The sequence below is a fragment of the Alligator mississippiensis genome, chromosome 1 (genome assembly GCF_030867095.1).
Source record: "Alligator mississippiensis isolate rAllMis1 chromosome 1, rAllMis1, whole genome shotgun sequence".
Classification (NCBI taxonomy): domain Eukaryota; kingdom Metazoa; phylum Chordata; order Crocodylia; family Alligatoridae; genus Alligator; species Alligator mississippiensis.
This window is the reverse complement of record NC_081824.1, coordinates 431,667,297-431,688,043: the sequence shown is the minus strand read 5'-3', so window position 1 is coordinate 431,688,043 and position 20,747 is coordinate 431,667,297. Positions and strand designations below refer to the sequence as shown.

Here is a 20,747-nt window from a genome sequence, read left to right as displayed (position 1 = left end):
TCCTAGAGTTTGTGACCATTGCACCTAGTCTTCCCATGGGGTGCCCTGGTGAACAGATATTCACCCAGTTCCTGATGTACACCCCTTATATACTTATAGGTTGCCACCAAGTCACCCCTGAGCCTACAATTTTCCAGGCTGAAAAGTCCCATGTCTTTCAACCTCTCCTCATAAGGCCTGCTCTCTTATCCTCCAATCATTCGTGTGGCTCTCCTTTGGACTTTCTCAAGCTTCTCCACAAATTTTCTGAATTGTGGAGCCCAGAACTGGACACAGTATTCCAGCTGTGGTCTCACCAAGGCCAAGTAAAGTGGGAGGATAACTTCCCGGGTCTTGCTTCAGATGCATCGGTAGATGCAAGACAGAGTTTTGTTTGCCTTGCTGGCTGCGGCATCTCATTGGTGACTCATGTTCATCTTGTGGTCAATCATGACCCCCAAGTCTCTTTTGATGCAGTGCTAGTTAGTGTAGCACTGTTGAGCCTATAAGTGCGGTGTGGGTTCTTTCTCCCAAGGTGGAGCATCTTACATTTCTCAGCATTGAATGCCATCAGGTTTTGTCCGCCCACCTTGTAAGCCTGTCGAGGTCATCCTGGATTGCCAGCCTATCCTCTGGGGTAGTCAATAGAGAGACAATTGCATAATAGCTCAAAATAAAGTCTTACTCTTGTATATTGTGTGTGGGGGACTATGTCAGGTGTGGTTGGGTGGTGGGTGGGTGTGTCTGTGGTGGGGGGTAAGGTGTGTGGGTGTATGGGATGGTGTGGGGGGTTGAGTGTGTGTGAAGGGTGAGGTGGGAGCTTGTATGGGAATATGGGTATGGTGAGGTATGGGGTGTGCATATGGGGGCCCACCCACATGCCCCTCACCCTATGGCGCACAGCCCCCATTGTGGTGGCAGCAGCAGTCAGTGGGCCCTTGGGGTGCTTGTGGTCCATGGCAGACAGAGCCCCCCATGGCAGGCAGCTCTGGCCAAATCCCAGGCTGGCCCAGCTCCATTGTATAGGACTCGCCACAGCTCATGTGCAGCTCCTGAGACTGGGCTAGGAGCCATGTATGATGGAGCCAACGTCCTGGCCCCACTCCCTGCTGCCATGTGCCACTGCTGGGACTCAGCCAGGAGCAGCAGGGAACTTCATATGATGGAGCCAGAACAGCTTGGCCCCCCTCCCTGCCCCCCCAGCCTAGTCTCTGGAGCTGCACATGGCAACAGGGAGCAGGGCCAGGCCTCTGGCTCGATCGCACATGACTCCCAGCTGAGTCCCAGGAACTGCATGTGAATGATATCAAGTCCCATGTGATAGAGCCAGGTTGGCATCATACTCCCACCAACCTAGTCCCCACATTCCTGCCACCCTGCCACGGCCCTGCACTTACACCAGCCCCGGTGTGAGCCTCACGCTCCCACCAGCTGTAGCTCTGCACTGTGGGCTCCATGCTTCTGCCAGCCCTGGCACTGGCCCCACACTCCTGCCCAGCTACAGCTTCCCCCACTGCCTGTTCTGCTTCCCTACCTGCTTCCCAGAGTGCTGCATCAGGGACAGGAGGAGGAACTGCTGGAGGCTGAAGAAGCTGCAGCTACAGCAGCAGCCCTGCCCAGACGCTATGCATGCTGAATGGGTCGGGGCCAGGGCTAGGGCCCTCCCATGAGTGAGGGTGGGAGTGCAACATGCTTCCCTGGTAGGAGTGGGCAGGGCTCAGCCCCATGTGGAGTGCAGCAGAGATAGCTGTGGGCCAGGCCGGATATAATTAATGGGTGCCCAACTTCAGGCCAAATGAAATGGCCTGATGGGCTGGATTTGCCCTGTGGGCCATATTTTGCCCACCCTTCATCTAGTCCAACCCCCTGCTCAAAAAAGGACCATCCCAGCCAAGGCTTTATCAACCCAGGTCTTAAAAACCTCTAAGGATGGAGATACCACAACCTCGGTGGGTAGCCTGTTCCAGTGCTTTACTACCATCCTAGTGAGAGAGTTTTTCCTAACACCCAACCTAAACTTCCTTTGCTGCAACTTGAGACCATTGTTCTTTATTGTGTCAATTGCCACCACTGAGAACAATTTAGCTACCTCTTCTTTGTAACCACTGTTCAGGTAGTTGAAGGCCATTATTAAATCCCCCTTCAGTCTTCACATCACCAAACTAAACAAGCCCAGTTCATTAAGCCTCTCCTCATGTCATGTTTCCCAGCCCCTAACCATTTTTGTTGCCCTCTGCTAAACTCTCTTCAACTTGTCCACATTTTTTCTGTAATGGGGGGGCCCAAAACTGGAAACTGCAATCCAGATATGGCCTCACCAGTGCCAAATAGAAGGAAATAATCACTTCCTTTAATCTGCTGGCAACACTCCTAGTAGTGCAGCCCAGTATGCCATTATCATTGTCTGCTAAGTGCAGGACTTATCCTTATTCAACTTCATAGAATTTCTTTGGTCCAGTCTTCTGATGCATCTAGTTCTCTCTGAATCCTAGTCCTATGAAGAGGTTGATGATAAAACCCCTGTGGCTTCAGGGGACAGGGTGAGATATAATAGTCTTAATTTTTAAGAAGAGACATTTAGGTTGAAGATTGGGATGAACTTTCTCACTATGAGGGTGGTTAAGCTCTGGAACAGACTACCTAGAGTGGCTGTGGAATCACCGTCCTTGGACGTTTTAATGTGGATTAGACAAATGACTAGCTAGATGATATCCCAAAGTTCCTTCCAGCCCTAGTTTTGTATGATTTTATGACATTTAAAATCCAGCTGCTGTGTATCTTCTCTCAGAATGAGTGGGGGAAAAGACAGAATATCAAAAAAGTAGAAAATACCAGTGTATAGTTCAACCTTGCTAATGAGATGGAATTAGTGGAAGTGGGCATTGCAGATGCTTGGCTAACAGTGCATTCATATTGGCTAGATCTATGACCTACAGTGACAAGCAAAATCATTAGTTTTAATAGACTATAATAGAACTCTACTGAAGGAGAAACTCTTTGAATGCTGTACTCAAAAGAAACTTTGATAATGGCTAAAAAAGAATTAGAAGAAATTTGTCTAGTATGTGCAACCCCAAGTACAATTCTAGAGCTCAGTCTTGCACTTAATTTAGTCCTTGGAAAAATCACATATTGTGAAATACCATACCCTAAAAATCATTGCTTGTCCTTCAAATAAAGCAGTGCAAAAAAAATTGTTCTGTTTCTTAAATCTGAACTGAAAACAAAGAAAAACAACATTGACCTTTTTGTGATGGAGCCACATGAAAAAAGAAAATACTTTTTACCAAATCCTATTTAGATGGTTCTTAGGTAACTAGTACAGTTGTGATGTGAAAATATTAGAAGAGAGTGAAAGCTAGAGAAGAGCATTCAAGTGAGACTCCTTAACATCTTGACTTCTGTTTTTATTAAATCCACTGACCACCAATGCCTAATTGATGCTTCAAAGAAGGATGTCTATTAGAAGGTGCAGACAGAACTGCAGCTCCCAGGTCTAACTGATGGTGTCACAGAGTTAGATGTCATGAGTTAGATTGATCCTCCCAACCCAACAGATGTTAGCTGTTGGGTTGAGAGGCTGAGAGAGGAGATCAAACTCCAATTTGGAACTAATTCAGGGAGAGAGGCTGCATGTCTTCAGCCTCTTCCCCTGGCTCTGCGTCCTCTCTCTCTTCCTGTGCTGACTCAGGAAGGCTGAAGGGAGAAGGCAGGGGAGGGAGGTGTGCTCTGAGGTTTCCCCAGCTGCACTGAAGTGGGGGAGGGTGAATTGGAGACCCCCACCTTTGGGGGGGCTCCAATCTACCCACCCCACCCTCCAGTGTCAGCTGAGCAACCCCCAGAATGATCTCCTTCCCCCCACTCCCATTCTGAAAACAGTGCCAGGAGCAGCGCTGGCTATGTCAGCTGACCCCTTGCTTCCAACAAGCACAGACAGAAGTTACTGAGGGCACTCCACTTTGGACCACCTTCATCTGAACCCTCATGTAATGAGGATTCAGATTTTCATAGGATTGGGCCTTTTTAAGTGATCTGCAGCCATGCCTTGTGTTTGATCATGACTGTAGAGTGCTTTCAGGGGCCAGATCAAGTGAAAATTGTCACTTCCGTCTGTGCCTAGAGAGTCAACAGCATTTCCCCATTCAATTAGTACTATGAAGATTGCTTACTGCATATACAAGGAGAAGACACTGACAGTTTGAGGGTAAAGACATGTAACAAATGAACCATTCCAAAATGTCACTGATTGAACTGACTCACAATTGTCATGGGTCAACAGTGTCCAGACATTCATTGCCCTAGCATTCCAAGTAGAATGGTCACTTCTTAAGCACTCAAGGCTGTGGCTCTGACACTAGGGTATAAGCAGATGGGAGAGTAGAAGGAAATAACGAGACAATTATTTTAAGTGGTAACAAACCTGTAGACTCTATGCATCAGAAAAGAATCGAGAGACGGTAGTACTTCAGTTGGGTTAAGAATATGTCCATTCAGATGGTGTTTAAAAAATGACCAGAAGCCCCTCTTTTATCCAAATATATGCTTTCGTTTTAGTTGTACTATAAACAAAAGGTTACATAATCACTCCATAGACCCACATTGATTTCAATGATAAAATCCAATTGTTGCATGCTGAGTAAAAGCCCATAAAACAATATGGAGTTGAAGTGCATAAAAGAACAAGAAGCAACACAACAAAACTGGGAGGGGAAGGAGGCATGTGGAGGGGAGAGAATGTACTATGGAATCCATAGAAACAATCAGGGAGGAGTATGAGGAAAGAGAATAGAGAGCTCAAGTCCTCTGGCTAGGGCATAACATTGACCAACATTGATTCTAACTAGGGACCTACCAAATTCACAGAAGAAGTGGGGTGCACTGCAGTTCCCTTAATCTTGCAGGCTCCCCCACCACTGATTGGTCAAGGCTCCATGCTTGCAGCTCACACCTGATCAGCAGGGAGGTGAAAACTGTGGTTTTAAATATGACAACATTTTTGCCTCCTGCCACTGATTGGCTGAGAGCCCCGGGTGGCCTCAATGCTTGTTGCTGGCCAGCAGGGAGGCAAAAACCACACCATGCTTAAAACCATTGTTTTCACTTCTCTGCAGATCAGAAGAGAGTGGTGGGGGCCCCTCTGCCAATCAACAGCAGGGGCGGGGTGGGGGGAGGGATACAAGGGGGAACATGAAAGATTAAAGTAGTTGCCGAGTACTCCATTTTTACTGTGAATTTGCTAGGTCCCTAATTCTAACCAACAGAAGGCTCCCCCTCTCATGGGAGGAGCGCTCAGCCAAATCTGATTGGTCGCAAAGCTTTCTCTCGTGCGTGGATGACTTCTATCTGATGCAAGAGGTCTACGGGACAACAAGAGGTAAAGCACTGCTCGACCTGGTACTGGCAACCAGGGACGACCTAATCAGTGACCTAATGATCGAAAGGAAACTGGGTGACAGTGACCATGAGCTGATCACTTTTACCATCCGCTATAAAGCTGGCAAGTCAGTCAGCAATACAGAAGTCCTCAACTTCAGGAAAGCTGACTTTGACAAGCTAAGGAGGCTAGTCAGTAAGGCCCTAAAGGCACTGACAACCCAAAAGGAAGGGGAATTCAGGATGAGTGCTTACTCCTCAAGGGAGCAATCCTGGATGCACAAGCAAAGTCTATCCAGTCTCGGAGGAAAGGCAGCAAAAGGGCACAGCAGCCCCCTTGGTTCTGCAGGGAACTAGTGGACCTCCTGCATCTTAAAAGGAAGACCTGCAAAGGATGGAGGACTGGAACCACCACCAAGGAGGAATACTCTGCTCTGGTCTGGACTAGCAGAGAGCAAACCAGGAAAGCCAAGTTTGCGATGGAACTCCAGCTAGCTACAAATATCAAGGACAATAAAGAGTTCTTTTTTAGATATGTGGGAAGCCGGAGGAAAAGCAAGGGCAACACTGGACCCCTGCTAAACCAGATGGGACAACTGACGCCCAGGAAAAAGCAAACTTGCTAAATGGGTACTTTGCGTCAGTTTTTCACCAGTCCCATGGGATGGCCCTGCCCACTGCGGGACAGGGAGGCCCGGGTGAGGAAGATTCCTTACCCTCCATCAAAGCTGACCTCGTGAAGGAACACCTTGACAGGCTGGATACCTTCAAGTCAGCCAGCCCTGACAGTTTACACCCAAGGGTACTCAAGGAGCTGGCAAGCATCATAGCTGTCACTGGCATGGATCTTTGAGAACTCCTGGTGCTCTGGTGAAGTACCCGAAGACTGGAAGAAGACCAATGTGGTGCCTATCTTCAAGAAAGGGAGAGGAAAGTAGATCCAGCAAACTACAGGCCCATCAGCCTGACATCTATCCTGGGGAAGATCTTGGAAAAGATTATCAAAGAGGCCATCCTTAACAGACTAGCTGAAGGCAACATCCTGAGGGATACCCAGCATTGGTTTGTTGCGGGTAGGTCTTGCTTGACCAATCTTATTTCCTTTTATGACCAGGTGACCTATCACCTGGACAAGGGGGAAGAGATTGATGTCATATATTTTGACTTCAAAAAAGCCTTCGATCTGGTATCCCACGACCACATCTTGGCAAAACTGGCTAGCTGTGGCCTTGACCTCACCACAATCTTCTAGCTGGGGAATTGGCTCCCTGGTAGGAATCAGAGGGTGGGGTGATGAAAGTCAATCGTCATGGTGTCCTGTGACCAGTGGGGTCCCTCAAGGCTCTGTCCGAGGGCCTATACTTTTTTAAATCTTCATCAATGATGTAGACATTGGTGTCAGAAGCGGACTGGCCAAGTTCGCCGATGACACCAAACTGTGGGGTAAAGCATCCACGCCTGAGGATAGGATCTTGACAGGCTCATGAAATGGGCAGTTGAGAACCTGATGGTGTTTAACACCAAAAAATGCAAGTTTCTCCACCTTGGGAAGAAAAACCTGCAACATCCTTATAGGCTTGGCAGTGGTACACTGGTTAGCACTACTGATGAAAGGGACTTGGGGGTCATGATTAACCACAAGATGAACATGAGCCTTCAATGTGATGCTGCAGCAAGTAAAGCAAGCAAAATGCTGGCTTGCATCCATAGATGCTTCTCAAGCAAATCCCAGGACATCATTCTCCCATTGTATTCGGCCTTGAGGCCACAGCTGGAGTACAGCGTCCAGTTTTGGGCTCCACAATTCAAAAAGAACATGGAGAAGCTTGAGAGAGTACACAGAAGAGCCACGCACATGATCAGAGGTCAGGAAAACAGACCTTATGAGGAGAGGCTGAGAGCTATGGGACTCTTCAGCCTGAAAAAGCGCAAGCTCAGGGGTGATCTGGTGGCCACCTATAAGTTTATCAGGGGTGTCCACCAGGATCTGGGGGAATAACTATTCACCAGAGCACCCCAAGTGATGACAAGATCGAACGGTCATAAACTGCTCCGTGACCAATTCAGGCTGGACATAAGGAAGAACTTCTTTACTGTCCAAGCCTCCAAGGTTTGGAATAAACTGCCGCCGGAGATGATTCAAGCACTTTGAATGCTTTCAAGACATGCTTGGATGTTTATCTTGCTGCGATCCTATGATCCCCGCTGACTTCCTGCAACTGGGGCAGGGGGCTGGATTCGATGATCCTCCGGGGTCCCTTCCAGCCCAAATGTCTATGAAATCTATGAAGACAATGATCCAGGTAATGTCTTTTAGTTTTGCATCAGGATTTGAAGCATTAGTTTGGGAGAAATATCAAAACTGAAGGGGGTGTCTGGGACAGCAGCCCAAAATGCCAGGTTCCTAGGGTGGCACAAAAGCACTTGCCACCACAGTGATGGGTTACCAGACAATAGGCGATGCACGGGGGGCAGAGGGCTGTCTCCCCCCCCCCCCAGATTTCTGCTCTGATGGTGGGGCACAGGACCACAACCCAGCTGGAGACAGCAGCCAACAGCAGTGGGGGCAGTGGTGGTGACACAGAGTTGTGCCCCCCACTGTCAACACCTACGCATTGTCTATGAACCACACCACTGAAATCAGCACAGCAGCAGCCAGAGCTGCCCTGTGCATTGCAGGTGCCCCATGCATGAAGCTTCCTTGCTATGCTTCTGTTTGGGGGGGTCCTGGGGTAGGTCTTTGCTTATGAATACAGAGGACTGGATTTGATGATCCAGGAGATCCTTCCACTCCTATGTTCCTATGATATATTATTTATATATACACACTAGCTCAGTACTTCTGGGGTGCCATGAAAACCTTGTGAGGGTGCCAGCATATTAGCAGTGTTATGTGGGAAAACACCTATATATGACTCACAAGATAAACCAAAAGATTTCAAACAGGAATCTGTAGCATCAAAAATGCTTTGACCTGTTGTGATCTTTCTGAGTTGTTTGCAACAGAAGAATTTTTGTATTATATTTCTATAGTCAAAAAGCAAGTGAAATTAGTTTTGGAAATGGGGTGCTGCTAAATCAGAAAAGTTATGGAGGTATGCCTTGAATCTAAAATTGTTGAGAACCACTGCACTAGCTAATTTATATTACTAGATCTTTTAAAATAAATATTCTACGTTATTACATCCAGTACTTATTCTGTTGCATAAGGTAACTGTAGCACAGGACCCCTCTTACTGATTAGGAAGCAAAAGTAGTAGCAGGAGGCAGGTGGGGGAGTGCATCTTGCAGGTAAACAGGGGTGTAGGTTTAAGATTCACCCAGAGAACCTCATCTTACAGGGAAATAAACTGCAAGGTTCAGGCTGCTCATATTTAAGTATATGAGCAAGCCCAGCACAATGAGCCAGAACCAGCAGAGCAAGTGAAGTTTACAAGGCTCAGCTTGCAGGCAGGGAATGTGAGGCTGATGGTTGATATAAATAGTAATGTCTGGATCCTGTTGCCGGAGGGCCAGGTCAGGTGATTAGAACTGGGATGAGAAAGGACCATATAAGCCTCAACCCAGGACTAGAAGTTCAGGCTGGCCTTGATCCTGCTAGAGAAAGGAGCTCTGCTGAACACTTCTGAAAGTTAAGTGGTTTGTGATATAGATAAGAATTTACCTAAATCTTGGTGGAAGTTCATGGCACAGTGGTGCTTTTAAAACTCATTCATTTTGCCATGCACTCCTTGCTGCTGAGTGGCTGAGAGGCAAAAACTGCAGCATTAACTGGCTCTCAGCCACTCAGCAGCAAGGGGGGGGTAGGGTGGCAAAATGGGATTAAAGGTTCTGCTATGCCATAAACTGGGCAGGGAAGCTCTGTGCCATCCTGGTGAAGTGCCCCCTGCCTGCCTGGCAGCAGTAAGGGACACAACTCCACACCCTGCTGCTGCCATATGGGCAGGGGGCACCTCACCAAGGCAGCATGGGGCTCCCAGCAGTGACAACATCAAGTTTCCTCACCCAGCCCCATTCACCCCTGCCATGCCAGGTCCTGCCCATTGGGCCGTGGAGGCCTCAGGGGGAGGGCAGCAGAGTGGGGAGCCTGAGCACACAGCAGGCAGCCTGCACCTGCCTCGTGCATGGATATGGGGTGCACGTGCCCCCAACCCCTCCCCTCCAGGACTGTGCACAACAGCAGGGAGCTAGCCCCACCCTCCCATCTGCCACATGGTCCCATCCTGCTCTCTGCAGGGACCCTGCAGCCATGCATTCAGGCCCAAGGCCCCATGCCCTGCCTCAGCTGGGCATCAGCCCCAGCCCTGCCCAACTCCTCCTTCCTAGGGGAGCTGCAATCTCCCCTCCCCAACCCCAACCCCAACCCAGACTTACCTGTGGGAGCTGCTTTCCAGGATGCCTGGCAGCTATGTGCATATGTAAGTGCACACATGCACATGGCGCCTCCTGCCTGACTGCCCTCCTCCTGCTCCCCACAACCCCTTGCAGGCTGGAACTCTGCCAGCCTGCAGACAGCTGTTTGCAAAAGTGGAAGTCCTCATGTTTCTCTGTTTAAAATGAAAAAAAAATACATTTTTCTTGGTTAAAAGAGGAAATCCACATATTTTTTCCGGGGGAAACAGAAAACCCAGATCCCTGGTCATTTGGTAATTTATTGTGAGTGCCATGGCAGGTATGTATTTAGAAAAAGAACTTGTAAGAAGATATGATCATAGACCCAATGGAAGACCAATAGAAATCAATAGACTTATTTTCCATCAACTTCAATGAAACCAAATTAATTAATTTTGCATTAATTAAGGTGAATTGTTATTCCACACATAACAGACAACTTAGCAAAACTGTAAATGTGTTTTGATTTCCAGTATTTTCTTCCATTTGTTTCTCTAGAGCAGTGGTTCTCAACCTATATGCCACAGTGGGCCATTATTACAGCTCTTAATGTGTTGTGTACTGCACCTCATAGCTGAGGGGGCCCCCAGGTGCCAGGTCTACAGGGCCAGGGCCCACAGCTCCCTGCCCCCACCCCCAGCAGTGCCCGAGCCCCACTTGCCGCCCACCCAAGGTGGCAGCTGCTGTGGCTGGAGTGGGGTATGGAGCCTGGCTCCCCACCTGCTGCGGGCGACATGGCCGGAACGGAGCTCAGTGGGGGGCGGGTGCAGGCTCAGGACTCCCCACCCTGCTGCCCTCCTCCTGGAGCCTCCACAGCCCAGTGCGTGGGACCTGGTACCAGCAGGTGGGGAGACTTGGTGCTGCTGTCAGGAACACCAAGCTGGCTTCATCACCATAGCAAGGTGCCCCCTGCCTGCCCAGCAGTAGCAGCTGTATGGAGTTGTGCCCCCTGCTACTGCCAGGTAGGCAGGGGCTGCATCTCCATAGCAGTTTGGTCAGCATGAGGTTTCCAGCAGTGGCACTGAGCCTCACCACCCCACTCTGCTGCAGAGGCACCCAGGGGGAGGGCAGCAGGGTAGGGAGCCAAGCCTGCAGCAGCCAGTCCACATCCACCCCCGCTCTGGGCACAAATCTGGGGAACATTTGCCCCTCCATGCCTCCCTCCCTAGGACTGCATGCAGCACCCTGCTGCCCCCCAGACAAGCTGCCTGTGGCTCTGTCCCACTCCCCAGCAGGGCCCCACAGCTTCATGTTCCTGCTGCAGCTCTGGGCCCATGTACTGCCCCAGCTCTGGGCCCTTGTACTGCCCTGGCTGGGCAGGGCCCCCAGGCCCAGCCCTGCTCTACTCTACTCCCTCCCTCACCATGGGGGCCTCAATCTGCTCCCCCATGCATAGACTGCCCTCCTCCCAGCCCAAACAGCCCCTTGCAGGCTAGAACTCTGTCAGCCTCCAAGGGGAAACCAACATTTCCCACATTTTTGTTCTTGACTGGAACAAACTATCTTTCCTTTCCTTTCTTTTAACAGGATATCACACGGGCTGCAGCAGCATGCTGGTTGGACTGCATGCAGCCCATGAGCCGCAGGTTGAGAACCACTGCTCTATAGTGCTTTGTTGATGCATTATAATGAAAGCTGGCACCCCACTACTCCACAGACCAGCGGTTCTCAACCTTGTTAGATTCAGGATACCCCTTAGAAAATGCCAGCTCTTAGCTTCTACTCCATTTTTGGCTATGGAAAAAATAATAGAGCAATTTCTATTGCAAAGAACTCAGAAAGACTACAATAGGTCAGAATGGGGTTAAGGCAACAGACTCCTATCTGAAATCTGTGAGTTTATTTTGTGATAAGGCCCATATGTTGCCTAACAACCTAACAGTCTTAACATTGTGTGGCACTCTGGGGCACCCTTGAAGGGATTTGAAGGCACTCCAGATGGCCGCATCACCCTGGTTAAGAACTGCAATAGATGATGCCACTATTTCCAATGGATATTCCATCACACATTACAGAGGTGCTGCAGCTGTAGGCTAAGGACAACAGCTGGCTTGCAAAGCACTTCCACCTAACTTTCCATGTGAATTATTTCCATGTAATCTGTAATTTCCTTCTGTTAAATTGGTGAAAAACCTGCCAAGGGAATTCCACAATCAAACCTAAAATTATAGATTATCTATATGAAAACCTAAAATTATCTATATGAGCCTTCTGGTTAATGTACATTATATGATCACCTCTGTATCTGGATCCAAAGGTAACATGACAATTTTATAGTTACCAGTTGTAGAGCCCACATCTTTAGTTCAAGCTGTAAGGACTAACACAATCTCAGACAGTCAGATCTGGTGCAACTTCCAGGGCCAGTTTACATGGTGGCTTATCGTATCTCCATTGGGTACTAAGTAGTATTTCAAAGGGGATGAACTAACTTAGAGACAAAACAATTAAAAAACCAAAACAAAACAAGACAAAAAAAACCTTTCCTCTCCAGTCAGTAAAGGACTCAGTATTTTAGCAGTATAGTTTTAACTACACTCCAAGATTTTTAGGATGCCACACAGTCCACAGAGAAAAAGGGAGTGACTTTACATGAAGTCCAACTTTGTCAGATGCAGAGATGCTAGGAAGTAATTATGCCTGAAAAACTGGGGTATAAAGATCTCCTGCAGTGTCACAATGCCCCAGGAAGGCTTTCTATAGTACAATTCCCACCCATGCACAGCATCTTACTCCTGTTATTTTAAATGAGATGGTAGATACCGGTATTCTCTTGTACTCCTTTTGGCACCAGAAACCTGTCACTACTATTTTCTGTCTTTAAGTTTCCATCCCTCCATCCTTCTCAAAATCCTCTCCCTCAATTGTTTTCCCCGATCGAAATACTCTCTCTCACTTTTTTTTCCCCTTTTTCGGAGTCATTTTCCTTCTCTCACCTCAGTGACAAAACAGCTACCAAGCCCTTTCTCCCTGTCTGCTGTATCCCCAAATGCAGCAGAGGCTCCACGTACACACCAGCAGGTTCTTCTTACAGTCAGAAAGTGGCTGGACCTGGTGGGGTAGGAAAGTGTCAGCCCTTCTCAAGAGCTGTCAGCAATCCCGAAGCTGACCAGCCCTTCCCAGGTGGGAGCCTTCTGCCTAACAATGCAAGGATCCTCCCTGTGCCAAACGTGAGGGGAGGGCAAAGCGCTGTGCTCTCTCTGCTTCAGCAGCATCAATCACAAGCGGCTAGTGACACGGCTTGATTTGCTTTGCCTACAAGGCAGGGAGGCAGCGGCTGATACTGTCCACGCTCCCTACCCCCTACAAGCCTCTTAACATCGCATCCTCCCTCAGCCCCTATCGTCTACTCCCCTCTTCGCTGCTTTCTTCCCCCTCCCCGAGCCCCGTCTTCCCTCCTTCCCGCTCCCCTGCGCCCCCCTTGCTGGTCGCTCCCCGCCTGCCCGCGGCGGGGCTGTCCCCGGCCCCTGCGGGCGCTGCCGCGGGGCGGCCGGGGGAGGTGCGGGGAGCGGCCGGACCCTCCCCAAATCTTCGCGTCTCCTCAAGTGCCCGCCCCCCGCGCGCCTTCGGCTCCTGACCGCTCCCCGGCAGGAAGAGGGCGCCCCTCGCCAGGTCCCGTCCGGCCCCGGGCTGTGGGGACCCCCCCCCCGCGCTCCTGCAGCCGCGCCGCCCCGTCGCCTCTGGGTGCAGGCGGCCGCGAGGCGGCTTTGCGCCTCCTCCTCCAGGAGCTGGGGCAGCGGCAGGAGGCAGCCGGAGCCTCGCCCCTGCCCCAAGCCGGCTACAACCCCCGGGCAGCACCTAGCAAGATCGGACCTTCCTCCAGCGCCGCCGCCGGGGCGGCTCCAGGTGAGCGCGGCGGGGCGCACGTGGCAGCGCAGGGGCTGGAGCACCCGCGCAGGTGCCCGCCTGTCCCGTGGCACATGCCGCGCGTGCGCATGCGCGATAGAGGCGCGGAGCCTCCCCCCCCCCGACTGGAGGGGCATGGCAGGGAGCGTGGGGCTGCGGCAGGTAACCCCCCCCCCCCCCCCGGGGAGGTGGTTGGGTCAGCGGGGGCGGGTGGTCGGCTCAGGAAAGTTTCAGGCACGCATGGAGGCAGGGTTGCCGGGTGTACGGTAATTACCGTATTTGCACGGTGATGTCCACCCTTGTAGGACGCGCGATCAGCTATAGTAAAACGTGTATCCAAACGCGCGATAAATTCCGAGGGAGCTGATGGATGCAGGTCCCTCTCAGAGTCTTTTGGGTTTGCTGCAGTACTTTCTTATTGCGGCTCGCCTCACAATAAAGAAATGCTTCAACTTTGACCCGGGTCTGTCTCCCTCCCTGGCAGCTTAAAGGAGCAATAGAAAAAAGTGAATCAGAAAAAGACTTATTTGCGTTTTTATTTGTGTATTTTCCAGTGTACTGGGGTTTTCCAGCAAATACAATCATTTTGAACTTCCAGTATGATCATTTCATATTTAAGACTTGGCAACAGTGAGTGGAGTGCTCGTGGGGGGGGCAGAGGGGACCTCCTTTGTCCCCGTGATGCTGAGCCCACCTGCATCTGCTGAGCGGGTACTGGAGAGCAGCTGCTACTTTGTGCCCACCCCTCCACAGGTCCTCTCCCGCCCCTGCAGAAATGAAGCCTGGATGGTAGGGAGTAGAAGAGTAGAGAGAGTAGAGTGGAAGTAGAGTGGAGAGAGTAGAGTGTGCTGTGGCTTACAACCTCTTTTTCAGGCCTGGGATAAACTTCAGCCCTGCTTGGAAAATGCCCCATCTCAGTTCCTGCTCTTTTTTTGCCTACAAAGAAGAAGGAAAAAAACCCAAGAGAACAGTTTTTTTTTTTTCTGTTGCAAAGAACCCAGGAACACATAGATTTCATAGACATTAGGGCTGGAAGAGACCTCGGAAGATCATCGAGTCCAGCCCCCTGCCCAAAGGGCAGGAAGTCAGCTGGGGTCATAGGATCCCAGCAAGATAAGCATCCAGTTTCATCTTGGATGAAACACCCACAACTGGATTCCTGTTTGACACCTCTACCTTTGTCTTGGGCATCACAGTCACATGCCTAAGGCCCTGCCATGCATTACATATATTATGCAACTGACTGGTCATCCTCCTTATAAATTTAGACTGCCAGAGTTGCAAAGTAATTATCGCAATTAACTGTTCAATCCTGCAATACACTTAGACTAGCCAGGTGCACAAAGTAAGATTGGTCACAAGTATGAAGTAGTTATGATGCAGTTAACTGGTTAATCCTACAGTAAATTTAAACCTGCTGCACACGTAGTTATCAAATCATAAAAATGTCCATCCAGCTATGAAAAGAGTGCTTGAAAATGTGTTGCAACTTTATAGCTGGTTACTGTCCAGCTTTAATTTGATCATGTGGAGGGCAGTAAGTAAATGAACTTGCATGGCACCTGTGAAAGGATCTCAAGGCACCCCAGGGCTCAGTGGCTTTGTTTGAAAATCACTGGTATAGACAGACCAGCTTCCAACATAGTCTGTATTGTTCTGGTTATAAATTGAATGTGTTGTATAACCCTACTACCCATCATCGGATTCAGTTCTAGGAAAAACAACTTCTCCGCACCCTACAGCACAAGTTGACAACTATAGATAGAGAGTCTTTTTACGATTTAGTATACTTGCAAAATCCCACAGGAGACCCCACTAATCAAGGAAATGACTCAAAAGGGATAAATGTTCTAAAAATACTAGAACAAAATAAGTGGTTCTGTACCAAAAGTGATTTTCCCCAAGGGTCACCCCATTGTCATCTTGCCTAGCATTCCATGCCTGTGCATGTCAGGACAAATTGTTTAAACTTGCAAACATTTTCCATTTAGTTAAAAAATAAGTTGGGTCCTTATTAAAAGGCCAAATTTGAATCACAGCTCTGAATTTAAGCATCATTGACATATAGAGCCCAAACCTGGATCTAAATAGGCCTTGCTTTTAGGCATTCAAAATCCAAATTTTTCTAAATTGTGAAGGATGTGGGAAGGGGAAACATGGGATGTTTTTCATAAGATTCGGTTTGTTGGAAAATGCTAGTTTTGCTGAATTCAGAATGTTTCACTGTTTGTGTTGACCGGTTTCCAATGAAGCACAGGCAGGGTTCTGGCAGAAGGTAGAATGCTTTCCTGCCAGCTTACCTTGCCTGTGTTGTTGTCCTGTGGCTTTAATTGTAACCTCCCATGTGGACCTCAGAGCTGGGGACCTCAGGCTTCCCAGCTCCCAGTTCTTTGTAGTGGAGCTAGGGATCTGTGTGCTTCATTTTGCCACAGGCTCTTAGGGCTTTTCAGAACCTAGCTTCCTGGTAGAGGCTTACTACTTCCCTCGTATTTCAGTGAAGCAGACCAAGGAGTACAGGGTAGTGATCTAGGTCACCAGTTATTGTGGCCCTAACCTCAATGAACTGAGCCTGCCTTCCTGCTGCTATCATGATGGAGCAGTTGACTTTCCATGGCACCCTTAAGTGCTAGCCATTGTGGCCTCTAGGGCAGCATTTCTTAATCCGTGGGTCATGACCCAAAAGTAGGTTGCAAGAAAAGATGAAAGGGTCACAAACATACTTTAAAAATGGATCAACAAACTTTAAAAATGGATTCTCCTTTAAAGGAAAAATACATGGGAAACGGTAGCTTTTCCTGTGCAGGCTGACAGAGTGCTAGCCTGCAAGGGGCTGCTTGGGATCATATCTCACACATGCCACACACATCCCAGCTGCCCCACGCATTGGCGGGGCTGGGACCTCAGGGCGGGGTGGGGGGGCAGTAGGTCAGAAGGGAGGGGTACTGGGTCAGGACTAGCCATCAATGTTTACAAATGGGTCCTGGTACAAAAAAGGTTGAGAAGCACTGCTGTAGAGCACCAGGGTCATCTCCAGGTAAAACTAGAGAATTGTCAGGGCTCTGAAAGCATGACACACAAACTTTGGCTTTAATGGTATGTTAAAGAAAGTGCCATGCAAATAGCTAATTGTGGTAATGCTTAGAATAGCCATGGTGATAAAGCTTGTAAGATAGTAACATTATAAAAATAACTGTTGCAAAGCTTGTAAAAGAAAATGGCCATTGGGCTATAAACAGATTAAAACATATGAGAGGCTTTCTTGATAAATGTTGGTTGCAGTTTTTAGATTTAGGTGTCTAAATGCACATTTCATGCCCAGTCCTGTAAACAAGCATGTGTCATTCATGAATTTCATGTGAACTTGTTAGACTGTTCCTGTGAACAAAGGTTCATTTCTGAATACATGAAGACTTAATCCTTAAATGCCTAAGCAAATATCTGGGCTCAAGTATTTATTCTATTAAAAATCAGTGGCAGTCCTCCTACTGTATTCCTTGGGATTGGGACTTGATCCTGAAATGCTACATCCATGCTTTCATATGTATTTTGTCTAATTTTGGGCACCTGCATTACGATCAGGTAGTCCAGTTTTCAAAGACTTGGAGCCCAAGGCAGCAACAGTATGTATTTCTACCCTTTTGGGTTTCCTTATAAAACAACTTTATATTTAGGGAAGGAAAATATCTATCCTCAAGGTTGCTGGTTTTAGGAATAACCAGGAGTATATATTGTAGTTTTCAGTGATTGATCAGCAGCAATTTGGAAGCCTACTAGTACCTCAATCACTATAATAAAATACATTCTAAATACCTATAACTTTTGACATTTGATTTTGGGATTTTTATCATGGAAAATCAGAGCTTTCCCTGCCCCCTTCACTCACCAGGACACAGTCCAGCTACGGCTGTCCCTCCCCACTGCTTTGTGGCACTGAGCAGCCCTGATATACCAGTGCCCTGCCCATGCAATTGCCTCTCACTCCCAAGCCCCAGCGCCCCAGCCCTGCTGGTGCTCCTCACTGCCCACCCAGAGCCACTTGGCTCTGCCAGTGCTCCTCACTCCTGACCCACAGCCTCCTAGCCTTGATGGTTCTGCTTACTCCCAGCCATAGCCCCCTGCTACACCAGCCCTGCCACAGGGGCCCAACTCCCAGGGCTACGGGGCAGAGACCTGGGCCTGCAGTCCCCTGCCCCACAGCAGTGCTTGTTCCTTGGCTGCCACCTGTGGGAGGCAGCAGCTGCTGCAGTGGAGTGGCGCGCAGAGCCCAGCTCCTCTTCCTCCACGGGTGGCATGGCTGCAGTGGAGCCCATGGGGGGGAGAGGGGGAGGGAGGTGGGCTGAAGGCTACAGGCTCAGGCTCCCCATCCTGCTGGGGAGGGAATTCAGGCAGCCCAGCAGGTAGGACTCAGTACAGCAGGGCAGAGCAGGGTGGGGAGACACGGTGCCACTTCCAGGAGCCTCGCACTGCCGTAGCAAGGCATCCCCTGCCAACCTAGCAGCAGCAGGAAGAGCAACCCTGCACCACCACCCCTGCTTCTGCTGGGTGGGCAGGAGGCACCTTGTTATGGCAGCGCAGAGATCTTGGCAGCAGCACCAAGCCTCCCTTGTGAGTCCCACTCTGCCCTGCTGCACCGGGTCCTGCCTGCTGGGCCACTGAAGCCCTGGTGGGAGGGCAGCAGGACAGGGAGCCCTGAACCTGTAGTGGCCAGCCTGCTCCTGCCCAGCACACAAATCTGGGGGGCCACATGTCCCCCATGCCCTCTCCAGGAATGTGTTTGCCACCCTACAGACAAGCTGCTTGCAGCTTTGTCCTACTCCCTGCCCAAGCCCTGCGGCTGCACGTGGCCCTGAGCCCCAGTCCCTACTCACCACTCCGGCTGAGCAGCAGCCCCAGCCCTGCCCAACTCCCTCTCTCACTCTAGGGGCCTCAGTCTCTCCCCACCCCCACCCCCCGATTTACCTGGCAGGAGCTGCTCTCCAGGTTGTTTGGCTGTCATGTGCATGTGTGAGCACGCACATGGCGCCTGCTGCTCGGGTGCCCGCTGCTTGACCGCCCCCCTTTGCTCCCCCGAGCCCCTTGTAGGCTGCAACTCTGCCAGCACCTTTTCTGCATTTTTTTCCTTTAAAGGAGAAAATCTGTGTTTTTCTCCTTTAAAATGAGAAAATCCAGGTTTTACCATGTTTTTCTGTGGTGAACAGAAAGCCCGGATCCCTGTTAATCAGTTATTGTTTCCTATATTTCAAAATATTACCTAGTATTAAACCTTGTGACTTGTGTTTAGGCATGCCCTATATCCTATATCATTTATCTTCTACAGTCTTTTCCAAATACAACTTTATAAAGAGTGGGCACGTTAGTAGGGAGGGAAAGACTGCAGAAAGAACTGGATAGGTTGCAGAGGTGGGCTAACAAACAGAATGCGTTTCAATACTGACAAGTGCAGGGTGCTGCACTTGGGCAGTAGTAACCAGCAGCACACTTAGAAGATGGGTAACTCCTTTCTTGAGAGCACGGAGGCAGAAAGGGATCTTGGAGTCATCATTGACTCCAAGATGAACGTGGGCCTACAACGCGAGGTCACGGTCGGCAGGGCTAACCGGACCCTATTGTGCATCCACAGGTGCATCTCAAGTAGGGCCAAGGAGGTGATCCTCCCCCTCTACACGACACTGGTCAGGCTACAGCTGGAGTACTGTGTCCCATTCTGGGCACCCCACTTCAAGAGGGATGTGGACAACAGGTTCAGGAGCTGTAGCGTGTCCTCGTAGGGCCTGCCCTGCTGCCCCCTGATCATGTGGGTGGCCCTCCTCTGAACCCTCTCGATGCTGTCCACATCTCTCCTGAAGTGCAGCGCCCAGAACTGGACACAGTACTCCAACCGCAGCCTGACCAGTGCCACATAGAGGGGGAGGATCACCTCCTTGGATCTGCTCGAGATGCATCTGTGGATGCATGACAAGGTACGGTTGGCCTTCCTGACCGCGTCCCCACACTGTCGGCCCATGTTCATTTTGGCATCAGTAATGACTCCAAGATCCTTTTCTGCCTCTGTACTGACAAGAAGGGAGTTCCCCAGCCTGTAGGTCTGCCGCTGGTTCCTCCTCCCCAGGTGTATCACCTTGTACTGGTCAGTGTTGAAACCCATCCTGTTCTCATCCTCCCACCTCTGTAACCTGTCTAGGTCCAGTTGCAGCCTATTCCTCCCTTCTAGCGTGCCCACATCCCCCCACATCTTAGTGTCATTGGCAAATTTGAATCGGGTGCTTTTTACCCCCTCATCCAAGTCACTGATGACTGTCTTCTGTGCAAAACATTGTTCATGACAAATATTTGGGGATATCAATTTAGGATGAACCCAGAATTTCACGTGATTTCTACTTAGGTCAGTTCTTTGAATAAATATCTGATCTTTGTTCCAAACTGCAAATGCTTTGTGGATGAGAGATTTAAAATTCATTTGGCAAAACGTTGGAGAATACAGCACAGAAGTAATGTGCAGAAAGATATGGAAAATTGCACCAAGATACTAATTGTTTATCTGGTTTAATTCCTGGGCATTAGATTTTTACAGTCTGGGAAAATATTTGCTCATAATTCTACAGATATCCTAATATTGTATCTACTTGGTGTCTTAATGCAGAACACAATTATGAGAGGAATGAGCTGGTAGAGAAAATTCATAAAAAGTGTGAATGATGACTGGGGATTGTTCAAAAACACTTTACTAGGTGCTCCAAAAAACATAATAAAGAAAGAAAGGTACAGTAGTTAAAAAAACAACAACCCTGGATTAGAAGGCAAATGAAAGCAGCAGAGGGAAAAATTAATTAATGGGGGAGTGGGGAGGTCAAAACTGGTAACATTGCTTGCCCACTTGAAGATGGGAACTGATGAAAATTGATAAGGGAAGTAAAACTACACAGGAGAAATCTAACAGCCACAGAGTTAAGGACAATGTATTTAAATACATTGGGAAGAAAAAGGAATCCTATGAATGAGATCTGTCCTATGCTACATAGAAATAGAAGAATTGTCCAAAAACTGTTATTTAGTCCCTGTTCTGTATTTGGGATAAATCAGATGAGATTATCAATATTCTTTAGTCAAGGAATAGTTCTTTTTCAATGAGTAACTTCAAGGATATGAAATAACATCTG

General features: G+C 49.1%; 2 protein-coding genes across 6 annotated transcripts in view; one reads left to right on the top strand and one right to left on the bottom strand.

Annotated features, from left to right (window-relative positions):
- The window catches only part of LOC109281815 (RNA-directed DNA polymerase from mobile element jockey), a 40,033-nt gene extending 26,937 nt beyond the window's left edge, over nt 1–13,096 (bottom strand). The window contains exon 1 of the mRNA XM_019481946.2: nt 12,681–13,096. The gene's annotated coding sequence lies outside the window, so the exon portion shown is untranslated. The remainder of the gene's footprint in view (nt 1–12,680) is intronic.
- A 52-nt stretch (nt 13,097–13,148) lies between these two features.
- The window catches only part of SGCG (sarcoglycan gamma), a 296,440-nt gene continuing 288,841 nt past the window's right edge, over nt 13,149–20,747 (top strand). For 4 of the 5 annotated variants that reach the window (XM_019481962.2, XM_019481960.2, XM_059720488.1 and 1 more), the window contains exon 1: nt 13,149–13,590. The gene's annotated coding sequence lies outside the window, so the exon portion shown is untranslated. The remainder of the gene's footprint in view (nt 13,591–20,747) is intronic. The other variant, XM_019481961.2, reaches the window with a different exon arrangement.